Source organism: Nanorana parkeri, unplaced genomic scaffold, assembly GCF_000935625.1.
Source record: "Nanorana parkeri isolate BGI_ZX_2015 unplaced genomic scaffold, ASM93562v1 scaffold1157, whole genome shotgun sequence".
In the NCBI taxonomy this organism is placed as follows: domain Eukaryota; kingdom Metazoa; phylum Chordata; class Amphibia; order Anura; family Dicroglossidae; genus Nanorana; species Nanorana parkeri.
The window spans coordinates 257,878-275,138 of record NW_017307425.1 but is presented as its reverse complement, the minus strand read 5'-3'; positions in this window follow the sequence as shown (position 1 = coordinate 275,138).

Sequence of the window (17,261 nt, the reverse complement as noted above, 5' to 3'; positions counted from 1 at the left end):
CAGCTGTACCCGCCCCCTCCCCCGTCCGTTCCGCCAGTCAGCACTGGCAGATCGGAGCGGGGAGAGGGGAATCCAGCCCCTCCCCCTGTCACGGCAGAGAGCCGTGACAGGATCGGGAGGTGAGGGAATCCGGTATGTGTTCTTTCACTTCCCGATCTACTGAGCCGACCTGTGACAGTCTCATTGTCACAGGTCGGCTAAGAACTATGAGGTGAGTGGAAAGCACCTCCCCTCATACTTCTCCTTTAACTAAATACCACTTTTTTACATTCTGATCTTATCCAGCAACAACCCTTATCCACCGCCACATACCATGGTCAGAACCCCGCGCCGTAAAGATTCCACTAAGCAATCCGGTAAGGGCACCCTAAAGCGCATGTGGACCCAGACGGCTTCCTCGCCAGATCACATGGCAGACCGTTCCTCCAGAGGCCGCGGCCTAGGTGAGGCCTTGCCACCCTCCGGAGTTCCGCCTGCGACCCAGGCTCCCTCGCTGGCCTTTTCCTCAGCATCCCAAGACTCGGACCAGGGCTCGGAGATGTCCGTAGCGACACTGGCCAAAACTCTGCCAAGTAAGTCAGATCTGGCCGCGATGTTTTCCCGCCTCGAACATTCGTTAAAGGCCGAAATATCTTCAGTGAAAGCGGAAGTGTCTCATGTTCTACACAGGCTAGAGGAGGCCGAGACCAGACTGGACGTCCATGCTCAGGCAATTCAAGAACTGCGAGCCTGCAGTACCACGGCTCAGATGAGCATGAGAGCGGCTTTATACAAGCTAGAGGACCAGGAAAACCGGAACCGCCGTAATAGCCTACGGGTCCGGGGCCTTCCTGAGGCCACTCGTGATGCAGATTTGGGAGACACGGTCCGCTGCATATTTAATGGCCTCCTGGGCCGCCCTCCCACCTCGCCGATGCCATTTGATCGTGCACACAGGGCACTACGCCCTCGTCTGGGAGCGGGTGAGCAACCCAGAGATATTATCGTGAGATTCCATTACTTCACGGACAAGGCTCAAGACCACTGCTGACGTGGACTTTGATGGGGCCACACTACGCATCTTTCCTGACCTGGCTGCGGAGACCCTCTCCAGGCGGCGCGCCCTGAAACCCCTGCTCACCCTGATGCGGGACCCCGACATCACCTACCGTTGGGGATTCCCGGCCTGTTTTTATTGGTTCCCATGAAGGTCGCTCCGCAGTTCTGAGATTCCCTGAAGATCTACCGGGATTCTGTGAGAAATTGGGAATCACACCTCCTGCTCTTCCCGGATGGGCAGATCCGACGGCCGGCTGGGCCCCACTACCTGTCTCACAATGGCGGCAGCCATCACCTAGGCCCCGCCGAGCATCCCGGCGGCAATCGATGGCCCGCTCTTCCCAAGTTGATGCCCCGTGAGCCACAACAGCTTGGCGACCTGTCGGTAGGCTATACAGCACCTGGGGCTCTGCGCTCATTATTGTTTCTCTATTTTTACACTTTTTTCTTATATGTTTTATTTGATTCGGGCCGCCACTGCATCTGCCTGGCAACGGTTATTCATCTCCATGTTTCCCGCGTTCTTCCCTTCATGGGACTGGAACTTCCTTCGTTACTGTGCTGAACATTTGCGAGCCTGATGGAATAGACACCCCGTGTATCTACATCGGCTTATCAACATGCCGATTGGATGTACAGCTCCTGGGGCTTTACGCTCATTATTGTTTTTTGGTTTTTACAGTTCTTTCTTCTCTTATATGTTTTATTTGATCCGGGCCGTTGTCAACATTTCACCTCACTGGCAACGGAGGTATAGCCCTTATGTCCCCCGATTTGTCTCTTTTGGGTGCCGGTCACTGGGCCTGGTTGCGGAGATAGGCGGCCCCTCACGTGGTCTACTTTTGATCATGTGATAGGGCCTCAGTGCCGTGTCCGGCACATTTACTGTGGGCAGTAAGCCAACATACTGCTATGTGTTTTATGTGTACCTTTCCTTCCCTTTACCCCCCCTTGTCTGTCTCCCCACTCTCCTCTCTGAGGAACTCCCCCAAGGTCTGGGCCTAGAAACCACTTTGGTAGATAACCTCCCGGGTCCATGATGGCGTCCCTACGTATGGTAACCTATAATGTCAGGGGTCTTAACGCTCCAGCTAAAAGACACCAAGTTCTTAGTGAATTGCACAGGCTGCAAGCGGACATAGTCTTTCTACAAGAGACGCATATCTCCCATGACTCCACGCTGCGGCTTCACTCCAGATATTACCCACACTGGTATCATTGTACGTCACCTACCAGAAGAGGATGTGGGGTCGCCATAGGATATGGAAGGGATCTCCCCTTCTCGATCATAGACAGAATGGTAGACCCGGAGGGTCGATATTTGTTTCTTCATGTTCAGCTATATGGTGTTACATACACTCTGGCGGACGTTTATTGTCCGAACTCCTCCCCAGCGCCTTACTTCAGAAAAATACTAGTCAAACTGCGTAGCTTCCGCGCGGGCCAGTCTCTGGGGATTTTAACTTTTGCATGGACCCCTCAGTAGATACCTCCACCGGCCTGGCACGTAACCCCAAATCCCATCTGAATACTGTGCGCAGTGCGTTACACCGCCTACAGCTGGCAGATGTGTGGAGAATAATCCACCCGAAGGAAAGGGACTACTCCCACTATTCTGCGGTGCACAACTCATATTCAAGGCCGGATATGCTCTTTTTGGAGCATTTCTTCCTTGAATCAGTCCAATCTGCCGAAATCCTACCTATGACCCTATCAGACCACGCGCCAATCTCTGTACAACTTGTTATGGCTAATGCCCCCTCTCGCACTTACAATTGGCGATTGAATGAATCTCTCCTTCATGATCCGCTTGTTGAAGCGACGATAGCTGCCAACATTAGTAATTATTTTCAGGAAAACGATAGGGACTCAATATCCCCAGCTACCCTCTGGGAGGCACACAAATCAGTGATAAGAGGCGCCCTGGTGGCCATAGGCTCTAAGAAAAAAAAGGAGCGGATAGCACAGTTGCAACTATTACTATCAGGAATCCATTCATTGGAAATATCTCATAAAGCTTCAAATGAATCAGCAACTAGTCTCCATGCACTTACTACTAAGAGGGTACAACTTAAGGAACTGCTGGAGTCGGACACTAAGCGAGCCTTTACTATGATGAATAAGAAATTCTATACTCAGGGTAACAAACCTGGAAGGCTTTTGGCGTATGCCCTACGCCAGAAGCGTTCCAACACCTTTATATCTAAAATCAAGACAACATCTGCATCTATGGCCCACCTCACAACAGACATAGCCGCAGCCTTTCGCAAATTTTACCAGGACTTATATAGGGTCCGCCCTCCTGACACGCCCTCATCGCTCATAGCTAAGCAGGAGAAAATCGTTAGATATTTACATAACGCGGGTTTACCTTCGTTGCCAGAAGACACACTAATGGCCCTTGAGTCCCCCATCACTGTAGCAGAATTTGAACAAGCCATCCGAACCACACCACTAGGTAAGAGCCCAGGCCCCGACGGTTTCCCCCTTCTCTATTTTAAATGCTTCCAGACTGCTCTAGCCCCATATTTTTGCAATTATGCCAATTCCATTGATACGTCCACCCAACTGCGGCCTGAATCGTTACTTGCCCACATCACCCTCCTAGCTAAACCCCGGTAAAGATCCATCGTGCTGCTCTAGCTATCGTCCTATTTCATTAATGAACGTGGACACCAAACTCTATGCTAAGATCCTAGCCACTAGAATCAGCCCGCTTATCCCTCATTGGGTACACCCGGATCAGGTGGGCTTTGTCCCGGGGAGAGAGGCAGGAGACAGTGCCCTTAAGTCAGTGTCTTTGATCCATTTAGCACACAAGCAGGGATCCCCGGTCTTACGCTTATCTACGGACGCTGAAAAGGCGTTCGATAGAGTTGACTGGGGATTCATGTTCTCCACACTGTCTGCCCTGGGACTGGGCCCCCGGATGCTGGCGTGGATATCGGCGCTGTACTCTTCCCCAACTGCCAGAGTAAAGGTGAATGGCGCCCTATCATCCCCTTTCACATTACACAACGGTACTGGTCAGGGTTGCCCCCTTTCGCCATTACTGTTTGTTCTCTCCCTCGAACCCTTCCTGGCTACAATCCGTAACCATCCAAACATCCAACGGCATATCCTCTCTCACCACTGAATACAAAATAGCAGCATATGCTGATGACATTTTATTTTACGTACGGGACCCCAGGATTTCACTCCCACACATATTGTCTGAATTGCACACATACGGGGAACTGTGCAATTTTAAAATTAATATGGGCAAATCCGAGATCTTGAACATAACGGTAAAGAGAGCCGACTGTAGCAGCTTAACCCCTCACTTTCCTTTCTTATGGCGACAGGACAGCATGCGTTCCCTAGGCATTTACCTCACCCGTAAACTCTCAGATCTGTACACCTTTAACTACATTCCCCTGCTTAATTCTGTGAAACTGGACCTGACCGCATACTCCCTACGCTCCATGTCCTGGGTGGGCCGGATGAACACCCTTAAAATGATGATATTACCCAAAGTACTATTCTATTTCCAAATGCTACCTATTAACCTACCCCTGACTTACCTGGACGCACTCCGTTCACTACTCCCGAAATACTTATGGCAACGAAGGAGACCCAGAACCGCATACTCTGTTTTAACCAGACGCAAAACTAAAGGGGGCCTCAACATGCCCGATTTTAAGGTGTATCATAAAGCGGCACAACTGGCCAGATTAATTGATTGGACGTACCATACCTCACAAAAAGGATGGGTACAATTAGAATGCGACCTGAGCGCCTCCAAGTTATCCTGTAGTATATGGACCCCCCCCCTCAGAGAGGAACTTGTCACCTATGACATCACCACTCACCATGGCCACGTTGGCAACTTGGGACCGCCTACACAAACTGCAGGGGTGGCCTTACAACTCAGTGTTACTGCCCCTGACAGGTTCAGAGTACTTCCCCCCGGGAAAGTCTGATACGCTCTTTTTAACTTGTACAGATTCGGATTGCTTACGTCTAGAAGATGTACTCCAAGGAACTATGCTCTGCCCCCTTTCATCCTTATGGGACAAATGGGGCACACACCCAATGGATTTCTGGAGACATAGACAATTGCAACATTTTGTCCAGTCCCTTAGCAAGCCTCTACGTACACGCAAAAATTTCCTGCCCTTTGAGTCTATCCTAGGGTCCACCACACCCACACGTCACGGTCTCTCTGTTACCTTTAAGATCCTGGCCAGTATCATAACAGACTCGCCTCCACCCTTCCTGGTTAAATGGGAACAAGAGCTACGGCATCCCCTACTGCCGTCTCAGCGTACTAAACTGTTGCAAATGTGCTCCTCGGTGTCTCCCGATAGTTACATGATGGAGGTTAATTATAAGCTCATGGCCAGATGGTATCAGGTTCCCGCCGCACTCCACGCTATGTGCAGCGAAAACTCCCCCATGTGCTGGCGCCAATGTGGCTCGACAGGCACGTTTGCCCACATATGGTGGGAATGCCCATTCATACAGCAGTACTAGAAAGAAATCACCAGTTACATAACCTCTATTAGCAGTATCATAACTCCATTAGACCCATGGTTATGTCTCTTCCACTTTAACCCCCTCTCGGCCCGCTCGTATAAAAAGACGGTGATCCCATTCATGCTTAACGCAGCCAAGGCCCTCATTCCAAAACACTGGCGATCCTCCCGAATACCCACCATAACGGAATGGCTGACTCGCGTAGATGATTTGAGATTGATGGAAGAACTGCAATACTTCCACAAAGATGATTATAGCTCCTTCTATACGACTTGGGCAGGGTGGTTACATTTTAAGACCACTGAGGAGTACATAGCCCTTATGTCCACAGAACCTGCTGTACCATCTGGCTGAGTGTTTTTTCCTCCTTAACACAAAACGCATTGTAACAATTTCAAATGCAGTATCTCCATTGCAATACCCCAATAGGGGAACGTATCTATATACATGTATGGTTGTCAGTTCGTTATTATGATATGCTAAAAACTTCTATGAATATCGCCCAGACCAGGAGAAACCCTGGTTCCCCATCCCCCCCTGTATGACCCACTTTCCCAACCCCCTTATCCCCATGCTTCTACTGTCATATTCAATATGTATGTATTAGCTATTGTCTTTATGTCAAGTGTTATCTGTCTTGTGTCTAAAAAAACCTCAATAAACATTTAATACACAAAAAAAAACATTTAAAGGACCCCACTACCCCTATGCATGCATGGGAGGGACCCTTGCAGTGGGTATTGGGGAGGGGGGGTATTTGATGCTGACAAGGTGAGAGATCTGCCCCTCGGCCTCCGCCCCGTGAAATCGATGATCTCATTGACGGCTCCGCTGACAGTCGGGTTTCTGTGTGCTTATAGTCATATCTCAGCTTGTGTTTGTTTATGTGACTGTACAAACTCATCAGGCCGTATGAGTCCCTGAAGTGTATTCCACAGAGGCGCCATCACTGCGTAATGACGGTTATTCCGCGCCGCTCCGGGACCAATTAATCCCCCAACTAGAAGAAGCTTATCAAACGCAGACGGCGTTGTTTAACCCGTCAGCTGCCGGAAGATCAGTCAAGCAAAACAAATGGCAAACGCACTCGCTTGTGCTTGACTGATTTGGGGCAGTGACGCATGGGGGGTCTCAGCTGCTGTTGTGATGTGCGCGGTCCCTTGTGCGTACCTGCTCCTTTAAGGGAGGTCGGGCTTCCTCCTGACGAACCTGCACCCAATCTGATCTTTTGCCCCCGTGTGCACCAAGATGGAGACTCTCATAGTTTAGAGTTAGGACCGCACTATATAGAGGTGCCTTGGCGCAGCCGTGCGGCTTTCACATGTTCTGCAGAAGACGTGTATCTAAAACCTTTGTTTATAACCTTAGCGGTGAGACAAGTTTTTTTTTTGCATGCTGGCTGGTGAGTGTGCTGGGAAAACTTTTTGCTATTACTGCCGGAAGATCAGTCACGGAACACAAAGGGAATTATAGATTGATATTTATCTCATTGATCCAATATATGGAGGTCTGAAGGACCTTTCATATCTGTCCTTGTCCAAAGGAGCTAGCAATCTAATATACCTTCATACAACAAGTCTTCCCTGACAAGCCATTTACATAGTTACATTAATAGGCATTTTGATATTTGCATAACTCCTCCCATGAGCCAGCCCTGACGTAGGCTGCTGTGATGTTTTAAGGAAGCTATGTACAGCTCCCACCAACCATCATCTGATATTTGCATAACTCCTCCCAAGAGCCAGCCCACTTGATCGCCTCAGTACTGAGGGCTCTTCAGAGGAATACTGAGACAGGGTGCTGTGATGTTTTCAGAATGCTATGTGCAGCACCCTGCCGGCCCCTCCCACCAGCCATCATCTAATATTTGCATAACTCCTCCCAAGAGCCAGCCCACTTGATCGCATCAGGACTGAGGGCTCTTCAGAGGAATACTGAGGCAGGGTGCTGTGATGTTTTCAGGATGATATGTACAGCACACTGTTGGTCCCTCCCACCAGCAGTGATCTGATATTTGCACAACTCCTCCCAAGAGCCAGCCCACTTGCTTGCATCAGGGCTAAGGGCTCTTCAGAGGAGTACTAAGGCAGGGTGCTGGAAAAAGTTTGGGAAGCTATGTATAGCACCCTGCTGGTTCCTCCCACCAGCAGTGATCTGATATTTGCATAACCCCTCCCAAGAGCCAGCCCACCTGCTTGCATCAGGACTGAGTGCTCTTCAGAGGAGTACTGAGGCAGGGTGCTGGAATGATTTCAGGAACCTATGTATAGCACTCTGCTGGTCCCTCCCACCAGCCACGAGCGGCCTGCCTGCAAAAGCACAGAGACCCACTGATGACAACGCTGAATCAAAAATAAGGTCATGAAAACGGAAAGGTTTTATTTATGAATTTCATTAACATGCGGAGGGGGGAGGAACCAGGGAAGGCAAAATATAAGCAGATTAAACTTTAGCTTTAAGAATATTGGGGGGAAAAACATGTTAAAGCTTCTATGGAATCTTATTGATTGGGGTTCGATCTGTTTTAACCTACTGAGTAGTTTTGGGGCAGTGAGGGAATATTTGGGGTACATTCACTTCCTGACCCGGAGACACAACAGGAAGTGAGAAGAAAGCTCTCCAAAGTGAGGAGAAAACTCCTCTTAGTTGTCACTTGAAGGAATGTCCCCATTGTATGACTTCCCCTCACCCATTGTCTAGTGACAACTGTAAAATTTTGGATTTCCTGTCACTCTCTGTCCCACAATGATCACCCGGATTAATAGACGCAGCGGCAATAAAACCTGACGGGTTCAAGGCCTTCCTCACTCCACCCAAAATTTTAGTTTCGGACACTTCAAATCTCTATCGAGGGAGCGGACTCCATATTGGGGGCTCTCATTGGTGATCTCCGGCATGCCCCGGCCATCTTTTCTTTAGGATAGGTTCTCTTTAAATAAAAACCTTGTGCATTGATTTGATGAAGGAGCGGAAGTAGCAGAACAATTGTCTCCTTTGTACGGCAGAGATTGTCACAGCCACAAGAGTTCCTTTATTCCTCCGGATTCTACAATGTGTTACGTTTCCATCCTCTGAAAAGATGAAGGTTCTGCAGATCAAAGAGGACCTGTTGCCCTTTCATCCAGCCACGCCATTTCTTTTCATAGAGCCCAGTGTCTGAGGGTGGTATAGTAAGAAATGAGCTCAGCTGCAGATGTGGGAGAGCAGATGGAAGAGCCACCCTGAACTATGGACACCTGACCATCACACCTATATGAGCTCGCTGGACATCTCAGTGCAAAACTTTGGCCATTGATATGTAGTTGCTACCTCCCCCCTTGGCCATTAATATGGAGTCCTCCCTCCCCCATGGCCATTAATTTGGTGTTGCCCCCCTTCTCCCCATGGCCATTAATATGGTGTTGCCCCCCCTTCCCCCATGGCCATTAATATGGAGTTGCCCCCCTTCCCTCCATGGCCATTAATATTGAGTTGTCCCCCTTTTGCAGCTATACTATCCTCCACTCTTCTGAGAAGGCTTTCTATTAGATGCTGGGGGGCTGTCTGTGGGAATTTGTCCCATTTATGAGGTCAGGTACTAGTGTTTGAGGAGAAGACCTGGCTCACAATTGGCATTCAGTAGGGTTGAGGTCAGGTACTGATGTTGGATGAGAAGACCTGGCTCACAATCGGTGTTCCAATTTATCCCAAAGGTCTTCAGTAGGGTTGCGGTCCGGGCTCTGTGCAGGACACTTGAGTTCCTCCACCAAGCTGGTTTCACCATGTTTTATGGAGCTGGCTTTGTACACAGGGGACAGTCATGGTGGAACAGAAAAGGGTCTTCACCAAACTGTGACCACAAAGGCTGGAAGAGCACAATTGTCTACAATGTCTTTGTATGATGGAGGATTAACAGAACCTTCACTGGAGACACCTGAACCCAATCATTGGGGGTCCATATACAGAACCTTCACTGGAGACACCTGAACACAATTATTGGGGGCCATATAAAGAACCTTCACTGGAGACACCTGAACTCAATCATTGGGGGTCCATATACAGAACCTTCACTGAAGACACCTGAACTCAATCATTGGGGGTCCATATACAGAACCTTCACTGGAGACACCTGAACCCAATCATATGGGGTCCATATACAGAACCTTCACTGGAGACACCTGAACACAATCATTGGGGGCCATATAAAGAACCTTCACTGGAGACACCTGAACTCAATCATTGGGGGTCCATATACAGAACCTTCACTGGAGACACCTGAACTTAATCATTGGGGGTCCATATAGAGAACCTTCATTGGAGACACCTTAACTCAATCATAGGGGGTCCATATAGAGAACCTTAATTGGAGACACCTTAACTCAATCATAGGGGGTCCATATAGAGAACTTTCATTGGAGACACCTTAACTCAATCATAGGGGGTCCATATAGAGAACCTTAATTGAAGACACCTGAACTCAATCATTGGGGGTCCATATACAGAACCTTCACTGGAGACACCTGAACTCAATCATAGGGGGTCCATATACAGAACCTTCACTTGCAATCATGAGGGTTCCATGTAGTGATCCTTCACTGGAGACACCTGAACTCAATCATTGGGGGTCCATATAGAGAATCTTCATTGGAGACACCTTATCTTAATCATAGGGGGTCCATATACAGAACCTTCACTGGAGACACCTGAACTCCATTATTGGGTGTCCATATAGAGACCCTTCACTGGAGACACCTGAACTCAATCATAGGGGGTCCATATACAGAACCTTCACTGGAGACACCTGAACTCAATCATTAGGGGTCCATATAGAAACCCTTCACTGGAGACACCTGAACTCAATCATTGGGGGTCCATATAGAGAATCTTCATTGGAGACACCTTATCTTAATCATAGGGGGTCCATATACAGAACCTTCACTGGAGACACCTGAACTCCATTATTGGGTGTCCATATAGAGACCCTTCACTGGAGACACCTGAACTCAATCATAGGGGGTCCATATACAGAACCTTCACTGGAGACACCCGAACTCCATTATTGTGTGTCCATATAGAGACCCTTCACTGGAGACACCTGAACTCAATCATAGGGGGTCCATATACAGAACCTTCACTGGAGACACCTGAGCTCAATCATTGGGGGCCATATAAAGAACCTTCACTGGAGACACCTGAACTCAATCATTGGGGGTCCATATAGAGACCCTTCACTGGAGACACCTGAACACAATCATTGGGGGGCATATAAAGAACCTTCACTGGAGACACCTGAACTCAATCATTGGGGGTTCATATACAGAACCTTCACTGGAGACACCTGAACTCAATCATTGGGGGTCCATATAGAGACCCTTCACTGGAGACACCTGAACACAATCATTGGGGGTTCATATACAGAACCTTCACTGGAGACACCTGAACACAATCATTGGGGGCCATATAAAGAACCTTCACTGGAGACACCTGAACACAATCATTGGGGGTCCATTTACAGAACCTTCACTGGAGACACCTGAACACAATCATTGGGGGTCCATTTACAGAACCTTCACTGGAGACACCTGAACTCAATCATAGGGGGTCCACATACAGAACCTTCACTGGAGACACCTGAACTCCATCAGTGTGGTGGAAGACTGCCGTAGCGAGGAATAAGGTATTACTGCTTATTCCTCTACCCCTGGACTTAATGAGTATTTAACCCTTGCAGTACGGCGGGGTCACACAGCCAGTGGTGTGGTGCTTTAAGAATTAAAATTAATTTATATTCAGATTTGTCCATTCGTGACTGTTTCTTTTTCATCAGAATTCCTCTGGTGTGGAATGTCCGCCTTCCTTCTGTTTAAGGACGTGCGGAAGGAGCAATACTTTTCTTGACGAACGGCTCAGATGAGGCAGCGCATTAGGCCGGTGTCTGTGTCCGATGATAACGAGGAATTGTATTCAGGCTGAGTAAGCTTTGTTCTGAAATACAATGCAAAAATCGATGACCTTTCCCTCTTTCCCAAAGACAAAGGGAGCGAAAATAAGGGGTGTTCAATTTCAAAGCACCGCCATTAAGAACCAATCCCTTCCATGAGATCCATCAATGCGCAGTGTGTGATGTCACCGATATAAAGTGTACGCAAACGTGATATAAATCATCCTGGAAGTGCGTTACTGGCAGGATCAGCGGAATGAAGGAAATTAATGCTGGAAGAAAGAAAGCAGCCTGGCCTCATCTGAGCAGCCCTAGGGTGTCATCATTACTGTAGCACCTTTTGGTGTAACATTCCATTTTACTGTTTTTTTAGACTTCTGCTTTTATTCTCCCGCCAAACACTGAAGTATCAGCTTTCCAAAAGTGACATTTTTCAAATCAATTTGGATCTGATTTCCTGATACTTATAAATGTGCTTTTCACTCACCTCATAGTTCTAGCCGACCTGTGACAATGAGACTGTCACAGGTCGGCTCAGTAGATCGGGAGGTGAGCGAACACATACCGGGTTCCCTCACCTCTCGATCCTGTCACGGCTCTCTGCCGTGACAGGGGGAGGGGCTGGATTTCCCTCTCCCCGCTCCGATCTGCCAGCGCTGACTGGCGGAACGGACGGGGGAGGGGGCGGGTACAGCTGGCTCTGCCTCTAGATAGGCAGAGCCAGCTGTCACTCACGCAGCTGGGCGGATCCCGTCGTCTAAGTCGGGATCCGCTCCGGCTGCGGTGTCTCAGTATACCGCGAGCTGTAGCTCCCTATATACTGAGCTTAGGGTGATGGGAGGATGCTAGTTTGTGTCCTCCCGTTACCCTAAGGAGAACTATGGGGAAAAGCCCTGACCCCATAGTTCTCCTTTACATCTAGGGATGGGCCGAGTGTTCGATTCGAACATCGGCAGTTCGAGGGCTCAATCAGGGCTCAGCAGTGGAGGGGCCTGAAGGAGAAAGTTCTCTATCAGATCCCCCCATGCTGATTGACAGCAGGCAGTGCAGCCAATAGCAAGCTGGCTATTGTATTTGACAATATCCAATAGCAGGCTGGGTATGGCTCACAGCCTGCAATGAAGAGGAGGCAGGGGGGCGGGGCAGAGGTGCGGCGGCCGGACGGGGGAACGGAGAAGCCGACGGACCAGGAGAAGATAGCAGCAGAGGTACGGGGGCAGCAGAGCAATGCAGCGGTCTGTGTCACCGCTGCCTCCGCCAACACCGGCGGGGAGAACAGCGGGGAACTGAAGGGACACAGGCCGCTGCAGCCACATGTAGCGGCAGCTGTATGGGGGGTCGAACATTCGACCCCCATACACTTGCATTGAGTTCAAGTTCGTACTCGAACATTTCGGCGGTTTGAATACGAACCGAACACGGGGGTGTTCGGCTCATCCCTAATTAAATCCTCTTCTCCATCACGAATCTTGTAATTTAGGTTTAGTGGCCGTTGATAATCTAGTGTAATTTAACTCCGTCCACCTTCCGGCTGTTCCGGCAAAACCTGCTTAAGTGTTTGCGATTCTAGGACTTGGCACGGAACCCGACGCTCTGCCCACCGGTGCCCTGGAGGACCCACTCCAGCCGAGAGAGCCTTTCATCCTGAAAACGTGCCACATTCTTTGGAATGGGCTGCCAGCCGCCGGAGTCTTCTGCCTCCTCCGATCACATTTCCCTTCTGTGATTGTGCCAAGTTCAGGGGCGGCTCAGCTCTTCCATGCACTCCACCAGAAAAGAAGAATCTTCAGTGTATATGTAGACTGCTCAGGATTCAAAGGGGGCCTGTCACTAACTGTACCAGTCTGCACAAATCAGTTCCTGACATGTCACCAATAAAACGTTTTAAAAATCTCTGTGTATGATTGAAAAGCCGTCCTTGAGCTTCATTGAGTTTGTCTAGGCTGAGATGATGTCACGAAGCTCCATTAATTACACAGGGAGAGCCGCGTTCTCCTGATATGTGGAGCACAGTGCCCGGCTGTCATGGAGCTCCTATAATTACACAGGGAGAGCTATGTTCTCCTGATATACGGAGCACAGCGCCTGGCTGTCATGGAGCTCTGACGATTACACAGGGAGAGCCGCATGCTCCTGATAGACAATCCATAAAAGAAGTCACCAGCACTCGAGGACACGTGCAAGAGGTATCCTCGTATTTTTTTACTGACTTGTCACATGCGTCATACAGCCGTCGTTTCGGGGGCCACGCAGGGTCCCTTCTTCTGGGCAACATAGTGACGGGATATACAGAGCACAGCGCCTGGCTGTTATGAAGCGCCATTGATTATATAGGGACAGCTGCATTCTCCTGATATACAGAGCACTGCAGAGCCGTAGGTAGCTCCTTTTGCGCCGAGGCAAGAACAGAAAATTGTGCCCCCCAACAGACATGTTATGTCACCCTATGCCACTCACGCACTGCGTCATGTGACATCTAAACAGACCTCTGACATTTCCCTTTTGAAATAGAAAAAGAGATGGAGGACACAGAGTCCTCTGCCCATGCAGCGGGGAATGCGAGGAGAAGTTGTGTTGGACCCCTGGCGCCCCTGTTGCCAATGGCACCCTGTGCTCGCCATGGCGAGGGGGCGCAGCCAGGGTGGCGCTGGCTACGCCCCCTCTCAGCTGCACCTGAGGCGAGTGCCTCACTCGCCACATGGTAGCTACAGCCCTGCAGCACAGCACCCGGCTGTCACACAGCTCTGATTATTACACAGGGAGAGCCACGTTTTTCTGATATACAGAGCATAGTGCCCGACTTTCATGGAACTCTGCTGACTGCACAGGGAGAGCCACGCTCTCCTGAAAACAAAGCACAGCACCTGGCTGTCACACAGCTCTAATTATTACACAGGGAGAGCCACGTTCTCCTGATATACGAAGTACAGTGCCCGGCTGCCATGGAACTCTAATGATTACACAGGAAGAGCCACGTTCTTCCTATGCAATTTGCAGGAACGAGCTATTAGTTTGAGTTCTCCTCTGTATTCATTTCTGTATGAAAGCTGCTATTGTACCTCATCCATGAATTTCTGTTATGTGCAAATACAAAAATATAAACAAAAAACATTTAAAATAGATTTTAGTCCTTTATTTTCCCCCGAGCAAACCTGAATAATGAACCTTTTCATTCCCCTCTTTTCTTAGTGATTCTTATTGCTTTCTTTATAAACTTTTTTAAAAGTGTGTTTCTTTGGTTTTGTTTCGGCGCATTAAAAAACAAGTACTTAGTAACAGATTTATGATTCTAGTCCTTTATAAAAAAAATACATTTTTATTCTAATAACACTAATTATTTATAATAACCCCCTTATTCCCTTCTCTAAGCTGTTTTTTTTACTGTTTGTATAGAAATTATTAAATAAAAATTGTATTTATTGTAATAAAATGTATAAACGGTACATTTGTGTTAGTTTTGTAATGCCGGAATAAAGAGCTGGAGATGTGCACTCAGGAATCCTAGTGATAGCAAATGACCTTGTCCCAGCAGTGGTTGGTTGTCCCCATTACTGGTGGGTTGCTCCCGCAATGGTGGGTTGTCTTGCCACTAGTAGGTTGTCTTGGCACTGGTGGGTTGACCTGGCACTGGTGAGTTGTCCTGGCACTGGTGGGTTGTCCTGGCACTGGTTGGTTGTCCCTGTAATGGCTGGTTGTTCCAGCTCTGGGAAGTTGTCCTACACTGGTGGGTTGCCCCAGCCATGGCGGGTTGTCCTGGCACTAGTAGGTTGTATATGCACTGGTGGGCTCACCTGGCACTGTTGGGTTACCCTGGCACTGTTGGGTTGTTCCGGCACTAGTGGGTTGCCCTGGCACTGGTGGATTGTCATAAAACTGGTGGGTTGTTCTAGCACTAGTGGGTTGTTCTAGCACTGGTGGGTTGCCCTGGCATTGGTGGGTTGTCCAGGACTGGTGGGTTGTTTTAGCACTGGTGAGCTGTTCTGGCACTGGTGGGTTGTCCAGGCACTGGTGGGTTGTCCCATCACTGGTGGGTTATCCTGGCATGAATGGGTTGTGCTGGCACTGGTAGGTTCCCCTGACACTGATGGGAAAACTGTTCTGTAGAACAATAGTCATAAAAATGTGCGTGATTATTTTAGCTGTGCATGTTATTTCCTGGGGGAAGGTGGTGGTGGTGGTGGTGGGGGGGGATTGTTCGGAGGCAAATCAATAGTCCAAATGCGAATATCGGTTCTTGGGTGGGAATGAATTTGCAAAGTTCCTTTGGATACAACAGTATCAATTTTCAGAAAATATCTGGGATTGTTACTCTTACACATTACTTAGCATGCATACACTTAACATTGACCGATGACAGGTCCACTTTACATAGAGAGGATTGTTGATTTTTATTTTTTTATTTTCTGTTTATTAAAAACGCATAAGAACAAAAATTACATACAAGAATCAAAAAAACCAATAATCATGTCTTCCAAGTTACACAACAACAAGACAACACAAATACATGTCATAATACATTCCAACCATCCCACAAACCACCCCAACAAAAATCACAAACCCCAACAAAACTAAAACAAATACAACCACCAACCTCTCTGGGGAGGACATGCAAATTTATGCAAACATAAAAAGTTTATTAGCATACATGTCATAATACATGTCATGGCATAATGTCAGAGAGGATTGTTGATTTGGGTAATGTGCCAGCTTATCTCTTGATGGTGGTGTAATAGAATTCCACAACCCGCAGAGTATTTGTAGGTCAGAAGTTAGAACACTGTTTACGCCTTTGTATTGTGGTAATGCGTGCCAATGCCTGTTGTATGCATTGCTGCATTGCACTGCCATCCAATTTGAATGAGCCCCCAACACTCTAATGCAGGGATAGCCAAACCCCGGCCCTGCAGCTGGGGGTGAAACTTCAAATCCTATGATGCACCTCTCTCCGGGAGTCATGTCTGTGGCTGTGAGAATCTTGCAATGCCTCATGGGATTTGTAATTCCTCCACAGCTGGAGGGCCGGAGTTTGGCTACCTCTGCTCTAATGGATTGCTCCTTGCATGTCCGATTTATGGCATGTTAGGGTGCACTGGCAGCCACCATTCATATCTATGGGCTGCCCTAATGCAATGCATGTTAACTTGCAGCAAAAATATACTCGGGCCTGAGCGTCTCTTCATGTTATATCTCCATCACTTAGTTCTGCATTTTTGTCACCACCTGCGTTGGCTTGTGACATCTTCCAGTGCGTAAATATTTGCTTTATGTCCAGTTCAGCGATAGCATTGTGTAGATTTCCCACATCGACCCAGGCGGTGGAGGAAGCATTAGGCGCTATCAGCAGGTGTGGTCGGCCACCAGTTCAAAGTTCTAGATCAGACGTGGAATGGTAATGGATCCTTAACAGTGGCTGCAACTGGGCCAAAGAATTCAGATATTGAGTCTGTAACGATGACAGTTGTGTAGGATTGTTGTGTAGGATTGATTTAAGGTGCCCATACACCTTACGATTATCGGACAAAACTTTTCGGCCGATGATCGAACCGTCGTACGATTTTCGTACGACGGCCCCATCCTGCCCCAATGATCGCAAGATGAATTTAGCCGTAATTAACGAAAAGCACCTGAACGAAATGCGGTAAATGATTTGCCGTATTTTCGTTAGCGCAAGCGCAGTGTAGATCGTACGACTTTTGACGGACGGAAACGCCAGCAACCTTACGAAAATCGTACGATCTAGCAAAGTTTTCAAACATGCTTGACCGCCAAAAGTCGTACGATTGTA